Source organism: Seriola lalandi, unplaced genomic scaffold (genome assembly GCF_002814215.2).
Source record: "Seriola lalandi dorsalis isolate HSWRI2012SDOR001 ecotype SW California unplaced genomic scaffold, Sedor1 jcf7180002054577, whole genome shotgun sequence".
In the NCBI taxonomy this organism is placed as follows: Eukaryota; Metazoa; Chordata; class Actinopteri; order Carangiformes; family Carangidae; genus Seriola; species Seriola lalandi.
This window is the reverse complement of record NW_019525130.1, coordinates 1,356,844-1,367,699: the sequence shown is the minus strand read 5'-3', so window position 1 is coordinate 1,367,699 and position 10,856 is coordinate 1,356,844. Positions and strand designations below refer to the sequence as shown.

Sequence of the window (10,856 nt, the reverse complement as noted above, 5' to 3'; positions counted from 1 at the left end):
TTATAGCTCAGTCCCAGGGAGCTTTGTTCTTTGATCTGAGTGGGCTTACTTCTTGTATCACTGTTCTCAGGACTTTGTGGGTGTGTTAGTTACTATCTGTTTGTTTATAACTGTATCATCTTAATAAGTTTTAGTTCATCACTTCTACTGTGTCTTACCTGTTCTTTTATTGTTCTGTATTTTACTCTGTGTCATTTGTTGACACTTTTCTTTGCCTGATTTTATTTAATTATAATCCTTAAATGTTTCAAACTTGATAATCAGTGTAAAGCACCTGCTAACTTTGTTTTTTGAAGCTGCTGCATAAATAAAGTTGATCATTTGATCACATTTATTGTTATATTATTAATACATACAATTTGGTGATGTCAAGTCACTACTACAGGAGCAGAGGTCTAATTAGGATGAATGAAAACACCTGTGTGAGGGCGTGGCTTACAATCACCATTCAACAGCAGCATCTCTGTCCAGACTCAGCATCAGTAAATCTGTCACATTGACATCGTTAATGTTGTTAGTGACACCTGTATTTTTCCTGCAATGACAAGTTATACAGTGATCATTAGAACTGCTTTCTACCTTATAAATAGTTCCAATAAAGACTGCTGATAGGTCAAAGTAATGAAAAAGGACATTCTTAAAACATAATATATAAAAATAATTATTTCACCCCTCGGAAACTTTCTTTTAAATGTTAGATGAACTTACAATTTCTGTGCCACAGTTCTCTATCTTCTGTCATGAAAACAAAACAGTTTGTCGTTTTGATTATTTGGCTTCTTCCCGAGACTTCGATGATACAACTGTCGCAAGTGGCTGTTGCTTCATATTTAACAGACACAAATGAGAGTGTTATTGATATTCTCATCCAACTCTCACTGAGAAAATTAGTAAGTGTATATACCTAATTGTCCACCTACTATTTTAAACAGGAGAATGATATGTTTTGTGATTTGTAAAAAGAATTTTACCTTCAAGAAAAAAAAAAAAGATGAATGTTTTCTCATTCTTGGTAATTTGGGATTACACAGTAAATTCTGTGGAAAACTGCAGAATGAGTCTCTACTAATGGTGTGTAATGGTGGTTAGACTGTCATGATGTAGATGATAGAAAATGTGGGATTTACTGTTGATGTCCTCAAATCTACCACAAGATGGCACCAGAGCACTCTCTGGTTATAAGGGAGATTGCAGGCCTCTCATCCAATCATCAGACAGTGTGGTCTGCTGGAGCACCAGACCTGAGGAGGTTGGACCACAGATAAAATACTACTGACTCATTGTTACTGTGATATTTGTTATCAGATAAAGCTGAGTAATATCTGGACACTGAATGTGGTCAACTGTCTTGTTCAGAATGTATTTTCAGAGGTGTATACATGTGTTTAGTTATTATATGAGGAGCTGTCAGTCACTTTCCCAACCTATAATATTTCCATCTGTACGCTTGGACTTGAACTATCTCCTCACAGATGATACACTGGCTCTGTAACACACAGCAGCTCTGTCTTCTCTGTTCTAGCAGTCTGTCCTCTCCAGTCATTTACATCACTGTGAGAAGGCTGTATCCTCTGCACTGACGGATGTCTGTCTGACAGGCCTGTGCGGCTGCGGCGGCGGCAGTGCTGTATGTTTGCTGTCTCGTGTGCAGGCACCGATGAGCCTGTGAGGGACGGAGACATCTGTATATTCAGGTTTTCTCCTCCTGCAATGCACTGCTCACTGTGCATGGCAGAACACGAGGAGGTACACGCTCGTCTGGCTGTGTGGTGAGCCATGGCTGCCATCATTGGTGTGTAAGACTGTCTATAAATATATATATTTATATAGCCTACTGCATGTGTGTGTATGTGTGTGTGTGTGGAGGCCTATAGGCAGTTTATTGTTATTTATTGTAAAACATTTGAGCAAATTTCATCATTTCATATTGATGTTAAGTCTTTTTCTGCCACTACAGAGAATGGTGTAAGAAGGGACGACTATATATGTATAAACACAAAGAAAACAAATATAATGTGTATAATGTGTAAGTAAAAACTAACAGAGTCATAGGTAAATCTTAATTCACTGATACACATGTAACAGTCTGCCCTGTGTCGGCCTATGCTGCTTGGGTGTGGGGATTTAAAGCCCACCAAGGATGTGAGCAGGTTCACAATAAAGTCATGAGATACTTTTTTGGGAATAAATAAATATGCTCCAGCAATAGCTGTGACAGGGGACGTGATGAGAACCCTGTGAGTACCCTGGGCTGTTTGTATTAGAATGAGTGGGACAGACTGGTATGAGTGAACAACAGAAGACTTCATTTCATTAAGGGTGTGATGGTCTCTATTTTGAAAGAAAGTTGAAACTGCTTTGATTCAAGATTTTGGAGAAAATGGCTGCTGAGATCTGGAAGAAGCCCAAACAGAAGATATTGGTCAACCAGTACATTATGTTAGTACTGATGGAACAAGAATGGGTATGTGAGTTTAATTATAACATAACAAAATAACATGTAGCCTATTTTATTTTCTGTTGCCATTTGACTCACGATCTAAGAATGAGGTTACTGAACCAAAACATTTTTTTTTTTGAGAATATACTGAAACAAAGCAAAGCCTCCATAAGACTCTGTAAACATGTCTGGCTATTAAGAATTAAGACTAAAATTCAGTTTATGGTGCTGTGCTAACATCAGCATGCTAACATGCTCACACTGAGAATGCTAAAATGCTGATGCCAAGCAGGTATGACTGTATCTGCTTTAGCATATTAGCATGTCAACATAAGCTATTCAGCACTAAAAAAGTACAGCTGAGGCTGATGGGAATGTCATTAGCTTTGAAGGTGTTTAGTCATAAACCAAGTATTGGACAAACTGTAGTTTTGATGATGGTGCTAGATTTATAAATGTTAGGCTACAGATTATCCTGGAGGGACAGGAGTGAGTGTACAGCATCTCATGATAATCCACTCAATGGCTGTTGAGACATTTAATTAGAAACAACATGTGTCAAACCGCATGGTGGAAAAATCAGGGGATCACTAAAGTCATTAGGATCCAAACTCTGTGGACCATGAATGAATTCGCAGGACTGCTAGCATGTATGGCTAAATCAGCTTTACATCTAGCTTTTATATAGTTTTTCTGAAGCATGTTTTACCTTCTCACCACTAGTGCTTGTGATCTGCAGCAATGATTTGTTTTCCTTTGGAATATGTCAATAGCTGGAGCTCTTTGTTTATCTGGTGCTAGCATGTGCTCCATGTGTTATGGACCATTTGGTATGAAATGAAAAAACAGTAGTTATAATTCAAATTATATTTCAACAATATATGCATATCATTTTCTTTTGCATATAAATATTAAAACATACAAACTGCAAAATGCATACATCCATGTGCTGATAAGTTTACTGCTGAAACCGCACACACACTCGCATTAAGTTTGTGGACTGTAAACAAACACACACATACTGTCAGCCATAGTGGCAGCTGAGATGATGTGTTTTCAAGCCTCATTTGCAACATTTGAGAAGCTTGTATTTTTTTTTTTGTTTTTTTTTGTTTTGTTTTTGCAATGTGAGATTCCCGGAGGCCACTTAACAGAGATGTAGTCAGCAGATTCTGATAACATGTACAAGCATGATGTTTATTTTACTCATCAGAAATCAAAGTGGTCTTTGTGCTGAGCAGGGGTTGGCTTCCCAGGCTTCAGAGACGTCTCTTTGAGCTCAGCGCAGAGTTTCCAGGCTGCGGCTGAATCACAGGCACAGGGATTTCATCAAGGAACAGTCGTATTTTAGTCCTGACTTGTTAGTATTTGCTTTAGATTTCTGTTCATTTATTAGCTGCTGTTTACTATAGATATATATTTATAATTTTCTCAAAAAGGCAAAAACACACAGAATGAACCACCTTGATAATTGTTTTGATTATTTGTCTCTTTGACATGTTGGCATGAAAACACCAGCTCATCCACAGTTATTCTTGTGTAATAAAGCTCACAAACAAAATGGTCACACTGTGTTCATGTCATGCGGGAATAATTAAAGAAATTACTTCTCAGTAAAAGGCAAACGAGTGGAAGTGTTCATTTTTGATGCACTTTGAAAACCGTAATGACACTGTGATTGCTGCTGTGTGTAGATATCCGTTTCTCCACATAAGCTTTTTCACATGTGCACTTGGTTATGGGGTTCATGTTTTACAGCAAGCCAAACATAGATATGTAAACCACAAATGGCAAACCCAGCGAGTCGTATGCTTGTGTGATATTTTTACATGTCAGCAAAAAAAAAAAAAAACCCCGACTGAGGTCATGCAGTTCGTTTGGTTTATTTAAAGGTGAATTGTGTCATCTTGTGCTTTTCTCGTTGGTGACACCAGAATGGAGGAAGAGAATCAAAGAGCAGGACTGAAACTCGTTTCTGGCGACTTGAAAGCTGCTGAATGGTATTTTTAACAACTGCAGGAGGCTCTGATTTACCTTTTAACCCTGATGTATCATTGCTGTAAAGGATTTCACAGTACTGTTTTTGACCAGGGACCCTCCTAAAGACAGCACATTTTAAATTTAATACTTTACCTCAACCCCTATTTAGCATTTATATATTAAAAATTAATTAATTGCCTATAAGACACGATAATATAATAAAGTATATGGACACTCCTGATTTATGGTCAGTTCCGCTCCAAACCACAGTTTTATATTTTGCCACAAAATTAAAAGCCTTTTCAGCCACTTCTCCAATATAGAGGAAATCCCACTGGAGCCAGATCCTAAGGAGATTACACTGGGAACATCAGGGGCTGTCACTAAACTGACTGCTTCTCAGCAACACTTCATCTCCTATGGGCAAAGAGCAGCTAAAAAAAAACCTTCTGGAAAAAAACCTGAGGAAGAATAAACGGAAACATTACATATAGAGAGAATTAGGTTTTATCTCGAATGATAAATTTGAATCAATTTTTTTTAAAATATGGTCGCCAGTTATTTCTTTTTCTTGAACAACAAACAAATTGAACACGAGCTCAAGAATTAGCAGTAGTGCTGAGCGGGCAGGTGGATGGTTAGTAGATCAGGTATACCCCACTTTTTCCCTTTTCTTCTTCTTTTCTCTTTGTCTTCCTTCTCTTTTTTATTTTATGTTGTTTGTGAATTAGTGTAAAAATTGAAGCAGTTCCTTGATCTGCATTCATGTCTAAATCTTTTGCACAAATGCTTCCAGTAAAAACAATGGAAAGATTTACTGAATGATGATTTCACACAAATCCTATTGCATTATGAAAACGTATTAACTGTGAACACGTGTGTACAATCATCCACAGGCAAGTTTGAAACTGTTTATAAATGGGTTCAGAGCTCATGAAAACACAATGATCATGAATGTTCAGTTTTGGCAAAAAAGCAACACTTACTAGATTTCCCCTGGAGCTTTCAGCTGCATCTGGTGGCCTTCATCAGCAGATGGAGTTTGCTCAGATGTCATAAATACATTATTGTGAGTTACATTCTGCTTATGAGTTCTAAATGGTGCAGATAAAATAAAGTGCTACAATGACGACATGATAACATTGTCTTGTGGGAGTTCAGTCACTGATTGCACTTCATCCTTACACATATTCACTTTACACATTCACAGCATTAACAGCCGTACGTGTTCGTGTTGTTCAGCGGATTGTTATTCCTTTTGCTTTAATGTAGACGTATTAAACTGAAGAGTGTAATTCTTCTGTGCACGTACAGTGTTTGATCCCACTGGTGTGTTGGACTGATTCGATAACAATGATCAAAGATCTAAAGCAGGCCTTGTCCACACAGCTTTGATCATTCATTCATGGGTTTTAAAGCCCTGACAGCAGTTGTTCTCACATCAGCCCTAATCTGGGACAAAACGAGGCCCTCTGTTGTAATGACAGGAATGAAAAGTGTTCAACTGTTTCGAATGTTACATTGTTTGTCACCATCGTGATGCATCTTGTCATTATATTTAGACTCTTGGATTCAAGCAGATCAACATTATTTATGACAACAGAAAATCGTTACGGTCAAATCTGCTTTATTCAAAAGATGCTACCTCTGTATGTTAAAACAGCTCGAGCCACACAGCTTCATCACTACCTGCGTTTATCGCCAACCAAACGTGGAAAAAACATAAATGGACCTTTGTGTTCGTAATAGCTCTATTGCTGTTTGTAAGAGGAAAATCAATTCATCTTTTGATTCATTATATTGTCCGATTCTTTGGTCTGACTATTTCGAACAATCACCTTCCTCACAATGAACGAATGTTTGTAAAGCTGTATTTGGGAGCAGGATTCAAGAGCTGACACTGATATGAAAAGCTTCATTCATCATAAATGTATTCAACTAAATTTAAAGGGTGTGTGTCTGTACGCATTTCTGTTACAGTTAGTCAATTAATTGTTTTGTTGATAAACCTAAAATTGACAGGCAATTATTTTGATCGTTGATGAATCATTTTCCATTCAAAGAATGCCAAAAATGACCGGTTTCACCTTCTGCAGTGTCATCATTTATTTACAATGTAGTCTAATGAAATGAATCTTTGGCCTTTTGACTGTTGGTTGGATGAAACCAAGCATTTGATGACAGGACCTTGGTCTTTGGTAACTGTGACTGACACCAGACAACCATGTAAAGCTTATTATCGTTATTATTATAATTATTGTTGTTATTATTATTATTATCATTATAATGTTTTTACTGTTTTCCGATACCTTATGAACCAAAGTATTTTTGGAGAGAAAAATCAGCAGATCCATTGATAAAAAAATTTGTTAAAAATGTAAAATAATTTCCATGTAATTTAAGACCAAATATACTGTTGTAAATTGAGAATATTTCTATTTCACATATATTTGATTATATACTATATTACCTCTACTGGGAATACTTATTCACACATGTATCCTTATTGATTTATTTAAGATATTTATCCACTATTATATATTGTGTTATACTGTAATAAACCCTCATGAAAACTTGTCAACAATTCATGTTAATTACACTCGAAAATTTGTGCATTTTAGATTTCATGTCTATGTGAGAACAGGATGACTTTTGAGTTTTTTAATTTCCTTACTTTAGTCAAACTATAAAACCTCAACAACTTAAATCAGCAAAAATGTTCACGATTTCTGGTTTATAGCACAACTGTAAAAGTCTGTGTATGAACTTTGTAACAGCTACACAACAATTTATTGAGTGCTAATTTACTCCAGGATAAATCCAACATTTGTGTGATGCCTGGAACCAGAGGCAGAAAAAAAAACAACCTGAGTGATGGGAAATCAAACGCGCCTGTGTATATAACAAAAGCTGTAGAACGTCTGACAACAGCTTTATAACACAATTAGTCATGGCTAAGCAGACAGCATGTAATCCACTTACTGCAGCTATTGCAAGGAGGACTTTTATTTAAAAAAAAAAGAAAAGAAAAGATTCTTCACAAATGTAATCACTGCAATGTCATCAAGTCCGAATATGACCTCTAAATTAGATCTGACTTAAGAAATGATCTAATTTTGAGGAGTTCCTCGATATGTCCAGTTTCCTCCGCGAGATGTCATGAATGTTTTATCAAGTGCCGTTCATGCAAAGTGTTGCTGCTCAGAGTTGTGGCTGGTGGATGATGGGAGCTGATATGACTCTCAGCCAGTGGTGGCCCGGACTGAGCTCTGTGCTTTGTTCTCGGATCGCGGGGTTAATGGTTTTCCGTACTGGGTGGCGAGGGAGGAGCAGCGCAGGTTTTTCAGGCGTCCTGTGTTGGAAAATTAGGATGCAGCCTCTGTTGTCAGAGCCGGGGAGCTGTCTGCCACTTTCCCAGCAGCCCCTGGGCCAGTGACAGGGAGATGGATGATATCTGCAGCCTGGCCGCACTGCTCCCCCATAGCACACAAACACATACACACACACACACACACACACACACATACGCACACAAACACAGTCTGCCTCTAGTTCTAACACACACACACAAACACAGCAAACAAAAACACACCTACACATAGACTCCCTTTCTTTCCCTCTACTTGTATTCTCTTTTCCTCCAACACACAAACACACACACTTACAGAGAGTATGAGCATTTGTCTAATACACCTCTCTCTTTGTTGCCTTTGGCAACAAAACCAATATCCTACATATCAAGGGGAATGAAAACCTCACAAGTGGAAACAATGAAAATGTTTTGAGGGGAAACTGCAGGATTCCTTCATTGTTTGCTTACATGGAATAAAACATTATATTTTGAAATAACCAAACACACAGAACATACTCAACAGAGACATTTATTGAAATCACTATTTACATAATGAAAAGTAGAAACTGTAACATCTACAATTATTACATTTTCTATTATGACATAAAACGCAGGGAGAAAATTAAGTCAATGCATTTTGGAGACAAATACAGAACATTTTATTAACACAGATAAAATTAGTAGTAGTAGTTATTGTAATTAAATGCAACAGACTTATATTGTCCTTAACTGTTCGGCTTTGGGAGGGAGGCTGGACTTGAACCTGAACATGTGTGTGTGTGTGCTTGCATTACAGCAGCGTTAAGTGTGCAAGTGTGTGTTGCATCCGTTCCTCGCCTCTCTCGTCCCCCCCCCTACCCGTCTCCATATCTCTCTACTGTTCTCCTCCCTCCTGTTCTCATTGTCCTTACCTGCTATCCTGCTCTCTGCTGTGCTGCTGATGTTCCTGCAGTTGGGACCGAATCCAGCGGCCATGTCACCTGAGCAACAGCCACTGCATACTAATGAGGAGCTGCGGGGAGGGAGTGCGTGGGGGTGGTGGGGGGTGGGGGTGGGGTAGCCTCAGTCTGCTCTGCACTGACAGGAAACGCCTCCTCCACTTCACTTCAACCCCCCACCCCCTCCACCTTTCTCCTTCCTCTTCCTTCCTCCTCATCGCGCTGAAAAAGCATCGTAGAAAAACAAGGAGAGGAGGAGAGGGGACAAATAAGAGAGTGGTGTTGGAGCGGTGCAGAGAAGAGGAAGGGAGGGGAAAATGGTGAGATGAGAGGGAGGGAGGGAGGGCGAGGGGAAAAGGAGAACGAGGGCTGGTAGGGAGCAGGGTGTTAAGGGAAACATCCATCACTGTTTTAAGTGACTGCAGTGGGACGGAGCTGAGTAAAAGGTCATCTGGTCTCTTTCTGTGCACAGTGGGCACCTGGGCAGAGCTGAGCAGCTTCCAAATGACTCCGGGCTAATTATCTTGCGCCGGCCGTCTGTTACGGCAGTCTGACACTTTTACTGACTCACTCGTCTGGTGCAAGTGCACAAGCAAAACAAGGCAGTCAAACACCCAAACAATATCTCCCTCTCTTGTCTGCTAACAAAATGGATCACATTGAAAATGATTTTGTTACTGTATTGCAAATGCAGGTTGTGATTAGTCTTACCTCTGACCGCGGGGAAACACGGACAACTGCCAGGGCTCCTAGACAAAAAGAGATAATGATAACCATTTAGCATAAATGTGGAAAAATAGAAAACAGAGAAAGGTTGAGCATTTTCACTGCCTCAGGAAAACTTGAAACAAAATGTTGCAGAATTTATGAAAATTCAACTTCCTTGTGTGTCCACAAGGGAATCCACAGCTGCGTGGATTCACTCGTGGACACACAAGGAATTTGTGGTCATAACTAGTTCCAGCAGGGACACAAAGCAAACCAGTGTGTGACTAGGCTACTTGAACATGTGTGTATGTGTAGGCTCGTGTGTGTGTGTTGTGTGGGAAGTTTAACCAGAAGTCGACTCATTTGAATCTTTACAGCACAATTGACTGTGGCACTAATGCAGCGTCGGCGTATAAAAGGAAGAGTCACACGGTGGCTGAAAGTGTGAACTGTGATTGGACATCTCTGCTTAAGTTACAACAGTCAAACTGTCTGGCGGCCAACGGGTTAAAAGCTTTTGCTGGTGGCGACAATACTCGACCAGCTATAGGTCACAGTCAAGTCCCAGCCACTGGATAGCCAACCTGCAAGACAGAGCATAATTATCCCAGCCAGTTACAGTTCAATAACTCCATCAAGCTGCTAGCCAGATACCAGGTTTCCCTGGCAACGCCTCCGAAGTGAATCGCAGATCAGAAAGAGAATGGGAGATAACACGGGACCCGGGGAGGGAGCGGGGCCAGGAGGACCGAGGGGGGATACACCCTCAAATACTGTGGACCTTTAGACAATATAAACACACATACACGTACACATACACACACACACGCACACTCACAACAAACCAGGTCTGAGAGCATTCCAGTTGGCTGTGCTGAGACCTCTGGCCTGCCAGGCCGTCAATCTGCTCCCTTTGAGCTTTGTTGTTTGGTTTTCAATCATCAGCCTCACTTTCCAGACTCCTGCTCTGTGCCCACAGGCCCACCGTGAAAATCCTCCAGACTCAGCGCAGCTCCACTGTCCTTTCAACTGACACCCCCACCTCCCACAGCACTTACTGTAATCTGAAAAAGTTAATGGAGTTTATCTCTCATCCCGTCGCCCTGAGAATAATAGAGAAACTTTTGCGCTTTCGATGCACAGGGATAATTACATTACAAGAGGCAACACGATTTATACCCTTGATTGAATTAAAAACAAAATTGATTTAGCGTTAGTGCAGACTTTAAGGGGTGTGTGTCTGTGTGTGTGTGGGGGGGCTTGTATAAAATGTGTGTCTTGCATGGTTGCATGTGTGCAGTGTCATTGGCACACTTTCATGTGAGTGTGTGTGTGTTCAGGTGACTGTCTGGCCTCCTGCCGCAGTGTCTGGAAACTCAGACGCCCCCCGCCCCCCTCCATTCCAAGCTGCTCCACTATCAGGCTCACCTGACCCCCC

General features: G+C 40.0%; 1 long non-coding RNA gene across 1 annotated transcript in view; it reads right to left on the bottom strand.

Moving 5' to 3' along the window:
* Window positions 1-8,285: 8,285 nt before the first annotated feature.
* Window positions 8,286-10,856, bottom strand: part of LOC147818479 (uncharacterized) — a 46,830-nt gene continuing 44,259 nt past the window's right edge. The window contains exons 3-4 of the long non-coding RNA XR_015437929.1: window positions 9,422-9,459; window positions 8,286-8,932 (exon numbers count right to left, since the gene is read on the bottom strand). This is a non-coding gene — a long non-coding RNA (uncharacterized LOC147818479). The remainder of the gene's footprint in view (window positions 8,933-9,421; window positions 9,460-10,856) is intronic.